A 20,454-nucleotide genomic window follows, 5' to 3' on the forward strand; every position below is an offset into this window, starting at 1 on the left:
GCCCGCGTACCGCAAAAAAAAAAAAAAAAAAAAAAAAAAAAAAAAAAAACAAGGCCCAAAACTATATGCTGCCTCTGTGAGACTCATCTCAGCTCTCAACACAAACATAGGCCCCAAGTGAAGAAATGGAAGATGACCCTCCAAGAAAATGGCAGCCAAAAGAAAGCAAGTGTGGCAATTCTCAAATCAGTCAAAATAGACTTCAAGACAAAAAAGGCAATAAGAAACAAGTATAGACATTAAATAATGATAAAAGGGACAGCCCATCAAGAAAACATTTATTAATATATATGCATCTAACATAGGAGCACCAAAATATATAAAAGCAATTATTGAGACCTAAAGCGAGAACTTGACAGCAACATAATAATAGTAGGGGGCTTTAACACCCCACTTACATCAATAGATCTATCATCTAGACAGAAGGTCAACAAGGAATCATCAGCCTTAAAGGAAACATTGGACCAGATAAACTTAATAGATATATAAAGAATATTTCATCCGAAAGCAAGAGAATACACACTCTTCACAAGTGCACGTGGAACATTCCTAAGGATAGACCCTATGTGGGGACACAAAACAAGTCTCAGTAAATTCAAGAAGATTAAAATCATGTCAGGCTTCTTTTCTGATCTTAATGGAATGAAACTAGAAATCAGCTACAAGAAGAAAGCTGGAAAAATCACAGATGTGTGGAGTCTAAAAAGCATTGCCACTGAACAACTGTTGGGTCAACAAAGAAATCAAAGTAGAAATTTTAAAAACCTGAAGAAAAATGAAAATGAAAATATAACATATCAAAAGTTATGAGATTCAGCAAAATTGATACTAAGAGAGAAGTTTATAGCATACAAGCCTACCTCAAGAAACAAGAAAAATCTCAAACAATTTAACCTGACACCTAAAGGAGCTAGAAAAAGAACAAATGAAGCCCAAAGTCAGTAGAAAGAAGGAAATAATAAAAATCAGAGTAGAAATAAATGAAATAGAGACTAAAATGACAGTAGAAAAGATCAGTGAAACTGACAGCTGGTTCTTTGAAGAGATATAACAAAATGGAGAAACCTTTAGCTAGACTCAGTAAGAAAGAAGAGAGAAGGCTCAAATAAAATCAGAAATGAGGGGCTTCCCTGGTGGCGCAGTGGTTGGGAGTCCGCCTGCCGATGCAGGGGACACGGGTTCCTGTCCTGATCCGGGAGGATCCCGCATGCTGCGGAGCGGCTGGGCCCGTGAGCCATGGCCGCTGAGCCTGCGCGTCCGGAGCCTGTGCTCCGCAACGGGAGTGGCCACAACAGTGAGAGGCCTGCATACCGCAAAGAAAAAAAAGAAAAATCAGAAATGAAAAAGGAGAAGTTCCAATGAAGACCACCGAAATACAAAGGATTATAAGTGACTACCATGAACAGCTATCCATGAACAAATTGGACAACCTAGAAGAAATGGATAAATTCTTAGAATTATACAACCTTCCAAGACTGAATCATGAAGAAGTAAAAAATCTGAATAGACCAATCACTAGTAAGTAGATTGAAACAGTAAGCAAAAACGTCCCCCCAAATAAGAGTACAGGATCAGACAGCTTCATTGGTAAATTCTACCAAATATTCAAAGAATATTTGATACCTATCCTTCTCAAACTCTTCCAAAAATTTGAAGAGGAGGGAACACTACCTAACACATTTTATGAGGCCAACATCACCCTGATGCCAAAACTAGACAAGGACAACACAACAAAAGAAAATTACAGACCAGTATTTCTGATGAACATAGATGCAAAAATCCTCAACCAAATTATTAGCAAACCAAATTTAATTTGTGTAGCCTCTATGGAAAACAATATGGAGGTTCCTCAAAAAATTAAGAATAGACCTGTCATGTGATCCAGCTATTCCACTTCTGGGAATTTATGCAAAGAATATGAAAACACTAATTCTAAAAGATATATGCACCCCCATCCCTGTGTTCATTGCAGCATTATTTACAATAGTGAAGATATGGAAACAACCTAAGTGCCCATTGATAAATGAATGGATAGAGAAGATGTGGTGTATATATATAGAGGAATACTACTCAGCCATAAAAAAGATGAAATCTTGCCATTTGTGACAATATGGATGAATGTTGAGGGTATTACGCTAAATGAAATAAGTGAGACAAACACCGTATGATTTCACTCACCTGTGGAATCTAAAAAGTAAAACAAATGAACAATTATAACAAAACAGAAACAAACTAACAGATACAGAGAACAAACTAGTGGTTACCAGAGGGGAGAGGAGTGGTGAGAGGGGCAAACAGGTAAAGGTGACCAAGAGGTACAAACTACTGGGTATAAAATAAATAAATTACAAGGATGTAATGTACAGCACAGGGAATAGTGTCAATATTTTATAATAACATTGTATGGAGTATAATCTATAAAAATATTAAATTACCATGTTGTACACTTAATATAATATTGTAAGTCAACTATACTTTGATAAAAGATTTTTAAAAAAATATAGAAACTATATTATTATTGTCTTAATGTCTAAAAGGATCAAATAAAATAATTTGTAATATAGTTAAAAAAACAAAACATTGCAGTACTGGCATAAGAAGAGACATATAGACCAATAGAATAGACTAGAGAGCCCAAGAATAAACACTTGTATGGTCGTTTGATTTTCAACAAAGGTACCAAGATCACTCAATGGGTAAAGGACAGTCTTTTTCAAGAAATGGTGTTTGGGTCCTGATTTCAAAGTATACTACAAAGCTACAGTAATCGAAACAGTATGGTACTGGCACAAAAACAGACACATAGATCAGTGGAACAGAATAGAGAGCCCAAAAATAAATCCATAAATAAATATGGTGAATTAGTCTATGACAAAGGAGGCAAGAATACACAATGGGGAAAAGACAGCCTCTTCAATAAATGGTGTTGGGAAAACTGGACAGCTACATGCAAAAGAATTAAACTAGACTACTTTCTCACACTATGTAGAAAAATAAACTCAAAATGGATTAAAGACTTCAATATAAGACCTGAAACTATACAACTCCTGGAAGAAAACAGGGGGTAGGCTTTTTGACATCAGTCTTAGCAATAGTTTTTTGGATCTGTCTCCTCAAACAAGGGAAACAAAAGCAAAAATAAACAAATAGGACCACATCAAGCAAAAAAGCTTTTGCACAGCAAAAGAAACTCTCAACAAAATGAAAAGGTAGCCTACTGAACAGGAGAAGATACTTGCAAACAATGTATCTGGTAAGGGGTTAATATCCAAAATATACAAAGAGGGACTTCCCTGGTTAGGACTCTGTGCTTCCACTGCAAGGGGTGAGGGTTCGATCCCTGGTCAGGGAACTGGGATCTGCATGCCACACTGCACAGCCAAACAAAAACAAAAGCAAAAGCTTAGGCAGTTCAACAACAAAAAAAAACAAACAACCTGATTAAAAAAATGGGCAGACATTTGCAGCAACATGGATGAACCTGGAGATTATCATATTAAGTGAAGTAAGCCAGACAGAGAAAGAGAAAGACAAGTATCATATGGTATTGCTTATATGCAGAATCCAAAAAAAAAAAAAAGATACAAATGAACGGAATGGAATCCACCTGCCATTGCAGGGGACACAGGTTTGATCCCTGGTCCGGGAAGATCCCACATGCCGTGGAGTAACTAGGCCTGTGCACCACAACTACTGAGGCCCGTGCACCCTAGCACTGGCACACCACAACTACTGAAGCCCATGTGCTCTAGGGCCCACATGCCGCAGCTACTGAGCCCACGTGCTACAACTACTGAAGCCCGCGCGCCTAGAGCCTGTGCTCCTCAACAAGAGAAGCCACCGCAGTGAGAAGCCCACGCACCGCAACAAGAAGAGTAGCCTGTGCTCGCCGCAACTAGAGAAAGCCTGCACACAGCAACGAAGACCCAGTGCAGCCAAAAAAAGTATCAGTTGGTTTCCTGCTTTGAAAGATGAGAATGATTCATGTTTCTTTCCACCTCCTTTCACCTCCCCCTTAGCTTTTAAGATTTGTAAGTTTTTATGTTTATAATAGTTATATTATGTGTATAAACATAATTTCCATGGTGAGAAGTATTATTTTCTATATAAATGTATTTTAATGCATATTACCAATCTTTTTACTTATTTTTTTCCAGAGTTCTTTATTTTTATTTTGTCTTGTTGTTAGTTGGTTTTTTTTTCCATCTAGAGTTCATGGATGCTGTCTGCTCTGACTTCTTTAATGGTCAAGGATATTTGTCATCACTTGGCATGGTGGATAAGGCACATGGAGAAATACTATGACTCCAAGGAAATTAGGCATAAGATAAGTACATTTCATTATTAGGGAAAGTGTGACATTTAAAATTAAATTTACTTTAAACGTTGTAGCCTACTCTTTGATTTAATTATTATATTTATAATCTGCCTATAAAAAGGAAGTAAATAGCTTAAATTAAAAGAGTTGGTGAGGGACTTCCCTGGTGGTCCAGTGGTTAAGAATCTGCCTTCCAATGCAGAGACATGGGTTTGATCCCTGGTCGGGGAACTAAGATCCCACATGCCGTGGGACAGCTAAGCCTGCGCGCCACAACTACTGAGCCCTCACACCACAACTAGAGAGGAGCCGGCGCTCTGCAACAAAGATCCCACGTGCCGCAACTAAGACTCAATGCAGCCAATAAATAAATATTAAAAAAAAAGTGTTGGTGAAAGATGATATATGAGATAAATATGAAAATTACTAAGATAGAGTCCATATCTTTGGACATATGAAAATATGTATGAAATACATATGAAAATATTTATGAATAAAATTATTTGGCCTCTGAAATTTGTTTCAAAATAATCTGTGGGAGAGGGAGAAAAGAGAAGTATCAATGAAACAAAGAGAGGCTACTAGCTGAGATCAGCACATAGGCGTTCATCATACTGTTCTTTCTACTTGTGAAATGCTTGGAAATTTCCATAGTAGGAAGAAAAAGTGAAGAAGATGACAGATACATTTGAGAACTTCTAACTTCAGTGATATTGCAGTTAGAGACCCTGAAACTACCCAGCTACATGGTATCTAAAAATGCTTGGAAAATTTTAAAACCACTCTTTAATGACTAGATGAGTCCACTAAGATCAGAATGGAGTAAACTAAATTTTAGAGCCTTGGATACCCTGAGGCCTACAGTCGTTTTTATTGAGACTCTGAACTGCATTGCACAGAGGGGACAGGGACAAAGCCTGAATTCACATAAAATAGAAGCGTAATGCCTGGGCCCGGGAGAGGTGCACCCTCAGAAAGGGCGAACTAAAATGGAAACCCACCCTGCAAAGGTGAACCACAAGAACACATTTCTATCTTGGGCTGGGCTATGAATGAAAGTTAAAAAAAAAAAAAAAAAAAAAAAATCACGTCCTTTGAGAACTTGTAGCCACTGGCCAGACCTCAGGTAGTTTGGGACCCAGTCCACCTTCTTTGTATGATCCCAAAACACAAGCCTATAATTTAAGGAATATCAGGGTAGGTAATATCCCCAGGTGTCTAAGAGAAGCAAAAACAGACTTTCCCAGATGAGCATACCCTCAACCAGGCCTCAAGGAATTTCCTAGAGACAGGTAACAAAAAACTCACAATAAAATATTATAAAACAGAAATCCAGCAAGCCACAGATAACAGAACTAGAACCACAGAGAGGTCAGCTTTTATAATTAATTATCAGAATTAAAATTTAAAAATAAGTCTGCTTGAAATGTTTTCAGATTTAAAAAGGGCATTGAAAACATGAGCGAGAGAATAGGAGACTAATAATTAGGCCAATTTGAAGAAGAACAAAATATTACTTTTAGAAATTAAAAAAAAAAACTTACTAAAATTAAGAATTCAAATGGATAGAAAGTTAAACGAAAGATTAATAGAAATGTATACGCGATAGTGAGAGGCCCCACACACCGCGATGAAGAGTGGCCCCCGCTCGCCGCAACTAGAGAAAGCCCTCGCACAGAAACGAAGACCCAACGCAGCCAAAAATAAAATACATAAATAAATATTTAACTGTATAGAGTATTAGTGACCAGGAAGATATATCTGAGGAAATTATCCAAAGTATAGCCACAGGGAGGTAAGATGTGGACATCGTAAGGGGGATGAAGAGCCACAGAGGAGCAGGAAGAAGGCCCAACAGACTGCATCTGTGTCTTCCTGTTTCCTACAAATGAAGCAGCCCACTGGCTACATCCCTAGCCGGAACTTAAAAGCACTTTTTTTTTTTTTTTTTTTTTTTTGTGGTACGCGGGCCTCTCACTGCTGTGGCCTCTCCCGTTGCGGAGCACAGGCTCCGGACGCGCAGGCTCAGCGGCCATGGCTCACGGCCCCAGCCGCTCCGCGGCATGTGGGATCTTCCCGGACCGGGGCACGAACCCGTGTCCCCTGCATCGGCAGGCGGACTCTCAACCACTGCGCCTCCAGGGGAGCCCGAATCTCACATTTTTGTTGAGAAACAATCTGATTGGGGAAGCGGTGTCGCTGAGCAGAGGGCCGTGGAGGCGTCCCAGGTTACGAGCAGTGTTAGAGACCTTCCCAGAGGCAACAGGGGAGACCAGGTACTTCACAGTCAGAGGTCTACTCCAGGGGCTCTCGGTGTCCACTGCCCCCCTTTAGGGAGGCGCGGGGAGGCACGATGGGCTTCGGGAGCTTCACCCCGCAGGTGCTTTGTCTCTGTCTTAACATTCCCATCCACATCACACAGCCCCAGGCAGAGTTGGGCGGTGCTGTGTCCCACGAACCTCCACCCTTTTATAAGCGGGTAGACCCATCACTGCTCTAGGCTTCAAGCAGAGAGCCTGGCTCCAGTCCCCTGCTTTGTGTCATTGGAGTTCCCTTTATTCAGCCAAACTCCTTACCACCATTACCTGCTTCTAGACTCAAGGCCTTCAACCCACAAGCTTGGTAATTAACATTCTGGGTTCCTTTCACGGAGATACTCATCTTGGTTTTGCAACGACTGGACTTTTTTGTTTTGCTTCTTTTACTTTGATCCATTGTGACTGAGGGGGATTTTGAAGGGTGAATGAATTTATTCTACACTCTCTCTTCAAAGAAATTTTTGAGCCGTTTTTACAGGAAATAATAGTGTCCTTATTTCTTATATCTGCAATAATGAGCATACGTCATTTACTGTCTGACCTAGGGCAAGTTGCATAATCTCACTATGCTTCAGTTTCATCATCTGCAAGATAGAGATTTTAATAGAACCCACTAAGGACATTGTTGTGAAGATGAGATGAGGTTTAAAAAAAAAAAAGGCACAAAACCCAAAGGCACTTAGAACACTGTCTGGCAAGCAGCAAGTACTCAGCAAACATTAGCTGTTATTATCGGTACTGGGTAAAAAGCGAGGTTACCTTATGTTTTCCAAATATACATTATTTTATTTTTATTTTTATTCAACCCAGTGACATAGGTATTATCACCCTTAATTTGAGGTAAGAAAGTGAGGCACCCAAGGGTCAAATAGCAAAAATTGTAGTGGTGAGATGAACCTTGGGTACCTCTAGATTGGCTGTTGGCTTTGTTACACAGAGAATGATTATGTTTCTTGGTCTAATATGGGTGATGACATAGAGAAGACTAAGATGTCGTTCTGGGTGAGGCTGTAAGGTTTTGGCTCTGTTGATATTAACTATTATAATAGATGGCATGACAGCCAGCAGTGAAAAAAGTCTAAGGCGTTATATAATGAATCGTGTGTCATTTAATGCTCATTACACTTTAACTTCAGTTGCTTCCAGGCCCCCACGAATGAACTCTTATCTCTACAGGCAATAAAATGTTTACAGCAGTCAGTAATGTATCAAATGAAAAAGGTCAGTCTCAATGAAACCCTCTTCCATTTTTACAACATTCAGGTAAGGGTAGATAAACCCCTGCATTACGTAAGATAAACTCACTTTTATTTTTCAGTCAATAAATATCAAGTATTTGTCTGTTCAAGGCCCTGAGAAAGGCAACACTGAGGAAATACACTTAGGTGGAAGACATGCTTTCTATCTTAGTAATTCCCATCAACGATCCACAAGGTATTCAGCTTCTTAGGTTTGAGATCTTAAAGTCAGCTCCGGCTTCTTTTGTCTCTCACTTTCAATATTTTATCCATTACCAGGAACTGTAAATTCTTACTTTATGATGTTTCTTTTGTGTCTCTTTCCTCACAAATTTTTTCCACCTTTGCTCTATTTCAGTCTTTATTTTTTTCATTTCCAGACTGATCACTGCCTTCCCACATTCCCCCAACCATTCTATACATGAACAGATTAATCTTCCTAAAACACCACTTTGACAATGGCATCCCTCTACACTAAACTTTCAGTGTTTTCTCACTCTCAAGGTAAGTCTACATTCCTTGGTTTGGCATTCAAGCCTTCCATAATTTGGCCCCAGAAGATACTCTCCCATTTCTATTAGTACATTACCGAGAATGGAGCCTTTGAACTGCTCTTTGATGGAGAGTTTCCATGAACAAATGTTGTATGCATGTTCCGCAATGATGAAACCTACTTAATCAACTTGTTTTAATCTAGCATCTCCCCATCTTTTTTTTCACAGAACGCATATCCATAAAGTCCTATGTTTAAGTAAACGTTTAAATTGCAGTATAACATAATACAGAAAAAGTAAAGAAAATCTAAGTAAACAATGTGATGTATATTTACAAAGTGAACATACCTGTATATCTGCCACCCAGACCCCCATATATATTTTTTTGTTTGTTTGTTTATTATCAGTATCCCAGGAGTCTCCCTTATGATCCACCCTAGTCATTGCCCTTTTCAAAGGTAACTACTCATCTTACTTTTATCACTGTACATGAATTTTGTCTATTTTGGTTTCTTTTTTTGGCTTGTTTGCTTATTTTTATTGAAATATAATTGACATATAACATACACAAATATGTATGTGTGTATATATATATATTTGATCTGAGTAACAGATATACAAGTGTGTTTACTTTGTAAATACACGTCAAGCTGTTTACTTAGATTTTCTGTACTTTTTCTATATGTGTGTTATACTTCCATTAAAAAGTTTACTTCAACTAAAGACTTTATAGATATGTGAAATTTACTTCGGTGGACTCTCAACATCTAAACTTTCAGTCTGTTTTGCAGGGACAAATGTTACAACCTCTGTCCCACTTTGAAACTCTGCAGGTTAATTATCTGTACCTACCTAATTATATACATTTTTTCCTCTGCTATGCCCTTTTTTTTAGGGCTTGACTACCTCTGTGAACTTTACAACCAAATGAGTTATTTGGTCTCTTGTCTGCTATATAAAGAAAATTATATGAATCAAGGTGGTCCGGCTGCACATCTGGCCTCAACACCTCCACCATCCCCTGCTGCCCGCCCCCCGCCCCACCTTATGTTGTCTCTCTCTGTATTAATGCCACCTTCTCTTCTCTTTTCTCTTCTCTTCTCTTCTCTTCTCCGTACCTATAAAAACATTGACAACCGGTTTTGGTATTTCTCCTCTTTCCAAGATGTCACTACTTTGGCAGAGTCTGTGTTTATTTAGATGACCAACCCATCACCCTAGCTTCTGTGCTATTTGATCTTCTCAACTTAATCTTCAGTGTAGGCAGAATTCTAAAGATCCCCTTCTGCCCCAGGGTCCAAGATTCCACTGGTATGTAACCAAACATTAATCTGGGTACTGCTCTGAGTAAATGTGAAGTTGTGATTGAAGTCCAAATGAGTTCACCCCAAAATATCTAGATTATAGTGAGATTATCTAGATGGGCCTGATGTAATCACACAAGCCCTTCAAAAGGAGGAAGGCGAAATCCAAGAGATTAGAAGTTTGAGAGTCTGCTTTGAAGATGGAGGGGAGTCACATGAGAAGGAATGTGGGCAGCCTGAAGCAGCTGGTTTACTGACAGCAAGGAAACGAGGACCTCAGTCCTAAAACTGCAAGGAATTGGATTCTGCCAACAACCTGTCCTTGGAAGTAGAGTCTTCAGATAAGAGTCTTCAGATAAGAGCCGGGCTGGCTCATGCTTCGATTTGGCCCCATGATACCCTAAGCGGAGCCACGCCTAGCCCGCCTAGATTCCTGACCTCCAGAATTTTGAAATAATTAATGAGTATTGTTTTAAGATGGTAAACTGATGGCAGGTTCTCAGCACTAGAAGATAAATACACCTTCCTTCCATTTCCAGAATTTTACTGTCACGTTGAAACCATGGGACCTTGTCAAATCCTGGAGTGCCAGTATTATATGCCAGCTTCCTATTCAGTGACTTCACCGTCCAGTTTCAGCTCTTCAGCCTGCAAGTGACCCCGCTATAGGCTCCCTTTCTACCTGTCTCTTCCTGGATTCACTTTCCTAGGATGAATCACTTCACCCGCTCAAACTCATGCTCCATTTTTCTATTGCCTTACCCACCCAGCAAAACCACATCCTCGAATTAATTCAACCTTCTAACCCGCTCTATCTTTACTTCTTTGTGATTGGGAAAGCCATGCCCATTTGTGGCTTTGAGAGCACCACTTTTATAGAGTCCAATCTTGGTGTTGCTCTGTAGTCTCTCTCTGGGTCCCTTGGAAGAAAAACTTTTCCTCTGCCAATAGGTCTAGTGGGGCTGGGGGAGGAATGAAAGTTAATTGACCACAAACCGATTAAAGGAGAAAAGATCAGGTTCTGGGGCTTACAGACCAGCTTAATAGGGGAAAGGAGGGTGGAGAGAAAGGGATTCTATGGGAAAACAAAGGACTTTTAGGAAAGACAAGTAGGCTTTTAGGGAAAGAAAGAAGTATGACAGTTTGTGATGTTGGTTTACGCAATTTCTTATCCAGGTATGCGTGGTTGGTCTTCTACCAGGCACTGAAGCTCCTCTGAGGGGATTTATAGCAGCTTTACTCTCTGAAGGCTCTGCTTTTAGTCAGATAAGGGTAGCTTCAAAAAACAAAAAAAAGCTGCTTTCTGCAACAGCTGTATCTCATATGGCTTCAGTTTAAATAGTCCTCATAGGAGCTCTGTGGGTCCCCACATGTGCATCTTCTTTGTTTCCTTAGGGCCGTGTGGTAAGGAGAATAATGAACTGCCAAAGATGTCCATGTCCTAATACCCAGAATGTGATTGTGCTGAGTTACCGAATCAGATGACTTTAAAATAAGGAGATTACCCTGGTTTATCTGGTGGGTCTAATGTCGTTATAAGGGTCCTTAAAGGTAGAAGAGGGAGGTAGAAGATGAGAGTCAGAGAAAGAAATGTGATGGCAGAAGCAGGGTCTGAGAGATGCTGTGTTGTTGGCTGGAGGACGGGGCCATAGCCCAGGAACTCAGGAAGCCTCTGAAACCTGGAAGAGTTTCCAGAAAGGAACCCAGAACTGCTAACAGCTTTGGTTTTAGCCCAGTGAAGCCCACGTTGGACTTCTGATCTACAGAAATGCCAGGTAATACGTTTTCGTTGCTTTAAAGCCACCAGTTTTGTGGTACTTTGTTACTGCCGCCACAGGAAATGAATACAGGCCTACTCCAGTATTCATCATTATTTCAGATCCCTGATCTTCTCATTCGCGCCCATACTCTCAGCAGATCCCCCAACTTCAGAAAGAAGGTGGAGCTGTAGGCCATACATTTCTTTCAATTTTCTCTCTTTTCCCTTAAAACAATGATTACATGAGGACACCCCCTGACTCCCTTCCCCTTTGCCACAATTAAAAAAAGATATAGGGCTTCCCTGGTGGCTCAGTGGCCTGCCGATGCAGGGGACACGGGTTCGTGCCCCGGTCCGGGAAGATCCCACATGCCGCGGAGCGGCTGGGCCCGTGAGCCATGGCCGCTGAGCCTGCGCATCTGGAGTCTGTGCTCCGCAACGGGAGAGGCCACAACAGTGAGAGGCCCGCGTACCGCAAAAAAAAAAAAAAAAAAGATATATATATTTTTGGCTTTTCTAACACTAATTCGTCTGAATTCTAATTCCATTCTGCTTTCTAAGGTACCTGATTATAGCAGTTAACCACCTTTTCTTCTTTATGGCTTGTCCTCTTGGCATGGACACATATTCTGGCCTGTAATTTAAACCAAACAAGAAATATTTTCTCTGAACCCCAAGATAGTCTTTAGGTATACTCCTTTCTCTCACCTTCCTTTTATAGTGAGACCTTTGGGAAGAGTTGTCTATACCCTGTTCCTGTTTTATCCCTTACTCGTCAGTGCTCAAGCAACTACAGACTGAAGAGTCTCTCACGGAGTGAGTCAAAGGCCCCTGGTAGCTATAAGCAGAGCCACGGGGGGTCACGGTGCATACGGCCTCTTGCACCGTTTTTTATTTGCTTCAACTTAAGTAGTAATGAAAATAAATACACTGGGATCCAGTACAAACATTATATACGTAACCCAAATGCCCCCAGGCCCATAATAAGCCCTGCCTGAAACCTGAACTTGCTAAGGGGGAATTGACCCTGAGTTCACCACTTAGAGTAAGCACTGAGGAATGGACTGGTTCCTTACCAGCTCCTTGCACTTGGTGGCCAGGCAGGCAGATAGACTGAGAGCTCAGAGCGGCTCAAAGAGCTTTGGAGGATATTAAGAATCCTATGAGAAGGGTGAAGAGAGCTTCTCATAGGTCCATATAAGAGCTTTGGTAGTAGAGTGCCTGATTGATGGAGTTCTAGGCCCAGGAAATTTGTTCCTTTAATGAGAAGACTTTTTGATTTTGCTTTGGTTGCCATTCTACATAATATATAAATCATATCCTTTATCAACGTTAAACAAATTTGTAACCGTCTGTTGCTGACATTCCGTCAAGCACTGATACCCCTGTTAGAACCATACAAGCAAACACCCCTCACTGGTGTGATGATTGCAAAGTACTATGCTTCCCCGCTCCCCGACAAGTCTCCCAGTTATTTTTGGAGTTTTCAAAAGGGAGACTCAAATGACTTCATGAATGAGACTATCGGCTCCCTTTACCTGAAGGCATCTTTGTTGAATCATCTAGTTATGTCCATGCGCACTACCTACAAGAACACATGGTGACACCTCAGGCCTTCCAGCGCCCATTTAAGATCTCCAATGTGTGCGTCAAGGGTGTGGACTCCAGACGGCCCCAAAGCTTTCCAGTTGGGACTGTAAAGAAATCCTAACTTTGATAATTCTGTGGCTTGACTGCAAGGCACATAAAACGTGACAGTGACTTCAACCAGCTTGGAGGTGGTCCAGCAGGTCAGTGATATCATCAGAGATACAGGCTCTTTCTGTTTACTTATTATGCCATCTAAGAAATTAATAGAAAGAAATGGGGGGCTTCCCTGGTGGCGCAGTGGTTGAGAATCTGCCTGTCAATGCAGGGGACACGGGTTTGAGCCCTGGTCTGGGAAGATCCCACATTGCCACGGAGCAACTGGGCCCATGAGCCACAACTACTGAGCCTGCGTGTCTGGAGCCTGTGCTCCGCAACAAGAGAGGCCTGCGCACAGCAATGAAGAGTGGCCCCCGCTCGCTGCAACTAGAGAAAGCCCTCGCACAGAAACAAAGACCCAACACAGCCAAAAAATAAATAAATAAATTTTTAAAAAAGAAAAAAGAAAGAAAGAAATGGGGGAAAACTTTACATTGAAAATTTACAAATAAACCACAAACGATCATTAAACATTAAAAAAGCTTATTCTAAGTCAACATAGTATAAATTAAAACACTGATATGCCATTTGTTACCTATCAAATTAAAAAAAATTATTATTCTGTCTAGTATTTGTGAGAATTTAGGGCAACAAGCAATCTTTAAATTGTTAGGAGACTGAATTTGGCACAAACTTTTTGTGGGAAATTTAGCTGTATGTCTTAAAATTTTTCAAATGAGCATACTTTTGCCTCAGCAATTCCCTGTCTGGAATTTACCTGAGTGTGCCATGACACAGCTGCAGAGATGTTTTGTGAATAATAGGAAGATTGGTTAAATTAATTATGGTACATAACAAGAGGACTGAATACCACGTGCCTGCAGGGAACCATGTTTGCAATATAGCAGTTTTACAAAATAACAGCTACTGCTATCGAGTGCTATCTAATGACTTTGCACACATTGTCCCATTTAATCTTTGTAACTACCCTGAGAGATCCTTTCTCCTGATTACCAATAACCACTTCAAGACTAAGTAACTAGTTCAAGTCTCCAGGGTTTGGGAGAGCCAGGATTCAGACACAGGCTATCTGACTCCAGAGATGATGACGTTCATCCCTGTACTTTGTATATAAACCCAATTTTGTTTTTTCAAAAAAAAAATGTATGCAGAGAAAAAGACTAAAAGCAGATGGTATGTGGCTGATGGGTTACAGGGGATTTTCATTTTCTTACTTGATACGTAATAAGAGAGAAAAAATTTAGTTAAATGGAAAAGAAAAAGTGCCAGATTAGGAACACGTTCAGGGACTTCCCGGATGGTCCAGTGTTTAAGACTCTGCAGTCCCACTGCAGGGATTAGGGGGTTGCATGCCGCGCCGTGCGGCAGGGAGGAAAAAAAAAACAAGAACCAGGCTCTATGAATACTGGGCACTCTATTCAGAGAGGTTGTGAGGTGGAGAGCAGGGAGAACAGAGGGCAATGGTCTGAGAAACTGAGTCACCCATTTAGCCTAACTTTTGACCTTGTGTAAAATGGCCTCCTTTGGACCAGGTGACTCATATGTAAAATTAGGACCATCGTCTTCAGGTTCCCCCCTCCCTAATACTGTTACCTAAAATACCCAAACACAAAATGAGAAGACAGGGCATTTGAAAATAGTTAGCCCGAAGTAAGATGCTAATTTATAAGTTAAAATGACTCTTTATAATGCCATACATTTATGAAATGCTGGCTTTAATCTGAATTTCTCAAACAATTTGATGGCAGTGATCAGCTTAAGAACGTATTGGGATGAGGTTAGGAACTCTCTTCCTGAATCTGCACACTTTCCAGCTTTTCTACACCATCAGTGTATTGAACAGAAGTACTGATATTTATTACAGGAGTCTGAGGGACACATTTAAACTGTTCATAGCACTATTTTCATTCAGCAAGTTTTGTCTCCTCCACCCCTAGATTCAGTTCCTGATTTTATTGGCCCTGGGGCGCGCGCACCTGATTTCTCAGAAGCTCATTCATTAGAGACCGCCTACTTGCTCTGGGGGTGGACAACGTGAGACAGAAAAATAAAATCCGAAAAACAAAACTCGGTGTCCGCTTCCCCTGGTGCTTAGGAGCGTGGGACACCGGCAGTGGCCAAATCCATCCAGGTCAGACCAGGTATTGATCGGCCCGGGGAGCGTCCTGGGGCTTCCAGGGCCAATCGCCCCAGTCCGTTTCGTGCGAGCCCCGGAGGACAGGAGCTGTGGCTTTGTCCCTGCGGGCTCCGGGATAGTCATCTCCGTCAGCCGGTCCCCGCAGGCAGGTGACGGTGTGGTCCAGCGCCAGGCTGGATGCGCTCACACAGCCCTCGCCCGCGTTCCGCCCGAGCGCCGGGCCCTTATCAGCGGCTAGGTAGGCGGCGCCACGCCTCCCGCCGGCCTTCGGGCACCGACCCCGAGGGAGCCGGGGTGCGAGAGAGGGGCCCCGCCCTGCGCTCTTTCCGCTCGTCGCCCGCTTCCCCTTGACAGTGACAGTCATCCGGGCCAGCGCCTTCCCAGGCCGGCCCGCGGCGCCGGTGAGTGCGGGGCTCGCGGGGAGCGCGCGGGCGCGGCGCCTGGGCTGCCCGCCGGGGCGTGGGCGTCGGTCGGAGAACGTCGCCCCCGCGGCGGGCGCGGCCTGGGTCCTGGGTCCTGGGTCCTGTGCCGCTACGCGCCGGGTCCCGAGCGCGCGCGCCAGGCGCAGGAGGGAGCCAGACTGGGCGGACGCTGGAAGGGGGCCGCCTGGAAAGGGGCGCGTAGTGCGGGCGCTTGCTCTCCTTGTTGAGCGGGAGCTGCTTCGGTCGGGTATGTTTGGAAGGTCCAGCTGACTCAGCTTAGCGTTTATGTAAATGATTGTTAGTGCTCTGCCTCTGAGCATCACAGCACCGGAGACGGAAGCCCTTGGTTAAATTAAACTGAACCACTGTTTAACTGAGCGAGTAAACTGAAAGCCGTTTGGGATGTGTGTGCCGTGAAAGGTCCGTGGCTGTTGCGTGTATACATTTGGTAGAGAATAGAAAACTGTACAACTGAGATGACTAGGTTTTAATTAGTCCCTCCCAGCCAGTTTCATTAGAAAGTAAGTATGAAACAGACTGAAAATATAGACTCTTTTTTTTTTTTTTTTTTTTTACCAGAAAACAGTGTCTTGGTGCACCCGATTCCGTGTCTGGTAGTGTGTGTTAGCCGGTTGGTAAAACTCTTGCCTTTCCCCGAATGTATGAAGCTAGAGTTGATACTGGGTGGATTAAAACTTATTGAGTATGGGAATAGGAGAGAAATGTGTTAATATTGGTGCTTTTAAAGGGATTAGCCAATATATTCTATGTCTTTTTCTCCCCAGGACATAAAATGTGTCCACAACTTTGGATGGTTTGCCAAAGAGTTATATTGAGCTGCCTTTTGTAATTTTTCTGTGGGTAGTTGACTTTTAATGATTAAGTTCAAAAAATTAACCAGCTTATTTCAATACTTCTTAAAAATAATACTGGAGAAGTTAGAACAATACAGAGAAACATATGACCAAAAAGTTAGATTGTAAATCTAGCCAACAGGTAAAAAAATACCTGTAATGTTGCCTCATTTTATTTTCTTGCCCAATAGTAGAAATATAAAAGCTCATTACACTTTCAGAAAAAAAAAAAAAGATTCATAGTAACAAATGTATACTGGTCATCTTTGTTCCAGACCCTGGGCATTCAGCAAGAGCTCCCATAGGAGACATTGTGTTGCATCAAAATGGTATGAAAATACACTGAACAGCCAAAATCAATTTCTGCATTATTTTTATTAAGCATTCAAGAACATTTGAGGCAAGCATAAGTGTTACAGATGGAAAGTAAAATGCACCAAGAGTCACCATGGGGGAGCACATTAGAATGGATGTGGACAGCAAATTAAAGTGACGCCTTGGAAGCTAAAATAAGAAGGGACCGATCAGTCACACAATTCAGTGAGGATAAAGACAGGAAATGTATGAGATCCTTAGAGAAGATTTTCCTGGCATCTGCTTCTGAGGCAAATGTCTTGTGTCACAGAAGGATGCAGAGGAGACTGAAGGATGGCGGTGGGAGAGTCGGGGTGCCCATCCCATAGTACATGCCAATAATGCCTTTTCTAGGACTGCTTGCTGTAGTTGTCATTTTCCTTGCCGTAAGTATTATGAGAAACGCTTGTAGGTTCCTAAGCCCCTATGGTCACAAATGCTGCAGTTTGATAGTTTGGGCTTATTTGGGGGTAAATCTAGATTTTATAGAGGGATAGATGGACCTCATGTCTTCAGATACTCTGTATTTCTCTCTCTAGCTTTTTAAAAAATTTAATTAATTAATTTTTGGCTGCGTTGGGTCTCCGTCGCTGCGTGTCGGCTTTCTCTAGCTGCGGTGCACAGGCTTCTCATTGCGGTGGCTTCTCTTGTTGCAGAGCACGGGCTCTAGGCACGTGGGCTTCAGTACTTGTGGCTCGCGGGCTAAGCTGCTCCACAGCATGTGGGATCTTCCTGGACCAGGGATCTTCCCGGACCAGGGATCCCCTGCTTTGGCAGGCAGATTCTTAACCGCTGCTCCATGAGGGAAGCCCCCTCTCCAGCGTTTCTGACAGCAGTTTGGCAGCAGTCGATATCAAGTGGGAAGTTTTATTCTCTGTTGCTTATTGGGGTTATAAGTTAGGGTTGAGATTTTTTAGTGAAAATTAAAGAACTTGAATGGCCATCCTCTCTATAGGATATAGGATATTATAGGTCTACAGGAAGCTAAAGTTTATCCTTTAAAAAATCAGTTCCCACTTCACTCCAGGATGTGAACCAAGAAACTGTCTAGCTGAATTGGGCCTCATAGTTTTGTGTTATTTTCCCAACAGCAGTTTTATGAGTTCTAATTTATGAGAACATATCATTGAGTTCACGCCTATGTAAAGTGTACAGTCTGTGCAGTCATCACATTTTCATCATCCTCTCCCCTAAAAACCCATTAACACTCACTCCCCTTTCTCACCGCAGCCCCCTTGCCCCCTCTTGTTTTTTGGAAGCCGGTATTCTCCTTCACTAGGAGACTGTTAGAAAGTGGACATCTAATTTTTGAGCCACACAGTTAGCTTGTTTATAGAAATAAATAAAACGTCCAGAGAATCGTAGCATTGAAAGTAGTGTTCTGTCGTTTAAACTGGGGTTGGTGGGTGTGGGTAAAGCAGAAGTGCTGCCCTTATCCCAGTTTCAAGGAAGAAGTTTTGTTTTCGGCAAGAAGGGTGGAATGAAATCTTGGCAAGGTCAGAAACCCCGTTGAAAACGCTGCTCACTAGCTCAGTCCCTTTGGGCTTGCAACTGAAAAGACCTGTTACTCTTTTTTTTTTTTAATTTTTTTTAGAGAGTTTTTTTTCTTTTCTTTAATTTTATTTATTGATGGCTGCGTTGGGTCCTCAGTTCTGCGCGCGGGTTTTCTCTAGCTGCGGCAAGCGGGGCTACGGTGCGCGGGCTTCTTATCGCGGTGACTCCTCCTGTTGCGGAGCACGGGCTCTAGGCACGTGGGATCAGTAGTTGTGGCTCGAGGGGTCTAGGGCGGAGGCTCAGTAGTTGTGGTGCATGGGCGACCAGGGCTCAAAACCCGTGTCCTCTGCATCGGCAGGCGGATTCTTAACCACTGTGCCACCAGGGGAGTCCAGACCTGTTACTCTTTAGAACAAGGTTTGGCTGGAAATTCGTGCTTAGGCCCAGGTAGCATTAGGTAGTACTCTTGTCATTTCACAGGCATTGAGTTTTTACCCAGAGGCATAAAAATGGAAGTCTCTAGGAAGCAGCAGGCCCTATGATCTCTCTCTGAAGACACTTGAGCTGAGTGTCTCACAAGGAAAGAGTAATAAAGACTGCCTGAGAGGTACCCACACCTCGGATGCCTTTGCACAGGAGGTCTGCCGCTTCTTTTCCCGTCCTGCACAGCCCTACCCTGGCCTCACCCTGAGCCCACCCTGGGGGAAGGGAAAGAGGGATAGAAAAGTTAGAGGGACAACAGGATCCTTAGAAAGGGAGAAGAAAGTATTTCATTTTCCTCCTTTTCCTCCATCATCCCATATTAGTTTGGAATGCCTTAAGACAATATTATCAGGTCCTCAGAATAAATAAAAGCGGCCGTTAACTGCGGTGAGTGCTTGCGGTCTGCAGGTGGTTTTTACATTCATTCTCATTTTTTTGCTCACACCAAACCTTTCAGGGAGATATTGGAGTTTCATATTTATAGAGATGGAGGCTGAGGATTCACAGGGTCATTTATAGCTGGGACAAAAAGACTGCGTTGAACTTTATTAAAGTTCACCAATCCTTCCTTTCTTTTTTCTTTTAAACTTAGCCTGGTCATCTGTTTCTGTTTCCTTCCATGTTCACAGAGCAGCTCATTTTAAAGGCATGCAGGGACGTGAAAAGAGCCTGTGATCTGGTGGGAGTAGGGAGGCCCAGACCTAACTTAGGTCTAATCAACTGTGCCATTTCTTCATTTTCTACTTTTGATGAAGTCTTGTCATTTCTCTGGGCCACAGTTTCTTCATGGGACCAGAGAATATATGAGTTTGAATGGGAGAGGTCTGATTTTCTTTGAGTCCACAAGTGGAATATGGGTTAGTTGAAAATGCCAGATTAGTTCTACAGACTGTCAGGTGTACTGAGAACACTTAGTATTCTTATCTGACCCATCAGTGAAGGGTTCTGCAAACCAGCCATGTACCTTGTTTTAAAAATCTTTCTGATTCACCTTTCTCCTGTTTCATAACACAGGGAGACTGTTACATGTCTTTCCAGGGTATCTCATATGATAGTTACCTCAAATAGAACACGTGTACTTCAGAAACTATAAAGCCGTGGGCTAACTGTAGTTAAAAACCTAATTTAAGTCGTACCTTAAATCTGATAGTACCGTTATTATCATGCCAAACCGTTCACTGCTTCCATCGGAATCTAAGCTATGAGTACAATATGTTTGACATGTGCAATGTTGATTTACGCCCAGTTATTACCAGCAGCCTAGGGCCAGGTGACTCATTCCAGTTGCTACAGCGTAGATCCATCCTTGCTACTTTTAGCTCTTTCCTGGAGTTACAAACCCCTCAATGTGTTCTGATTTCATCCTTAGATATATACCTTCCCTCTCCCCCAGTGAGATGTGTTCTATCTTGCTTCCTAAGTGGAAGCAAGCAAAAATTCAAGTGGTTTGAATTTTTCAACAAAAATCAAATTGCTGTTCTCCTCTCCCTCCATATGTTATGAGAAACAAGGGAAAGAGATCTTTGATGTGTTAGTCTTTATAAAACAATGCTTTTCAGAATAGATACAGCC

The 20,454-nt window shown here is 42.2% G+C and overlaps 1 protein-coding gene across 5 annotated transcripts in view; it reads left to right on the top strand.

Annotated features, from left to right (window-relative positions):
* Nucleotides 1-20,454, top strand: part of ABCG2 (ATP binding cassette subfamily G member 2 (JR blood group)) — a 124,190-nt gene that overhangs the window by 42,350 nt on the left and 61,386 nt on the right. Inside the window, exon 1 of one of the 5 annotated variants that reach the window (XM_082838688.1) lies at nucleotides 15,177-15,279. The exons of 1 other annotated variant lie outside the window; for it this stretch is intronic. The gene's annotated coding sequence lies outside the window, so the exon portion shown is untranslated. 3 more of the 5 variants (XM_082838685.1, XM_082838691.1, XM_082838686.1) reach the window with 3 other exon arrangements.

The sequence above is a fragment of the Leucopleurus acutus genome (assembly GCF_964270905.1).
Source record: "Leucopleurus acutus genome assembly, chromosome: 4".
NCBI classification, from domain to species: Eukaryota; Metazoa; Chordata; class Mammalia; order Artiodactyla; family Delphinidae; genus Leucopleurus; species Leucopleurus acutus.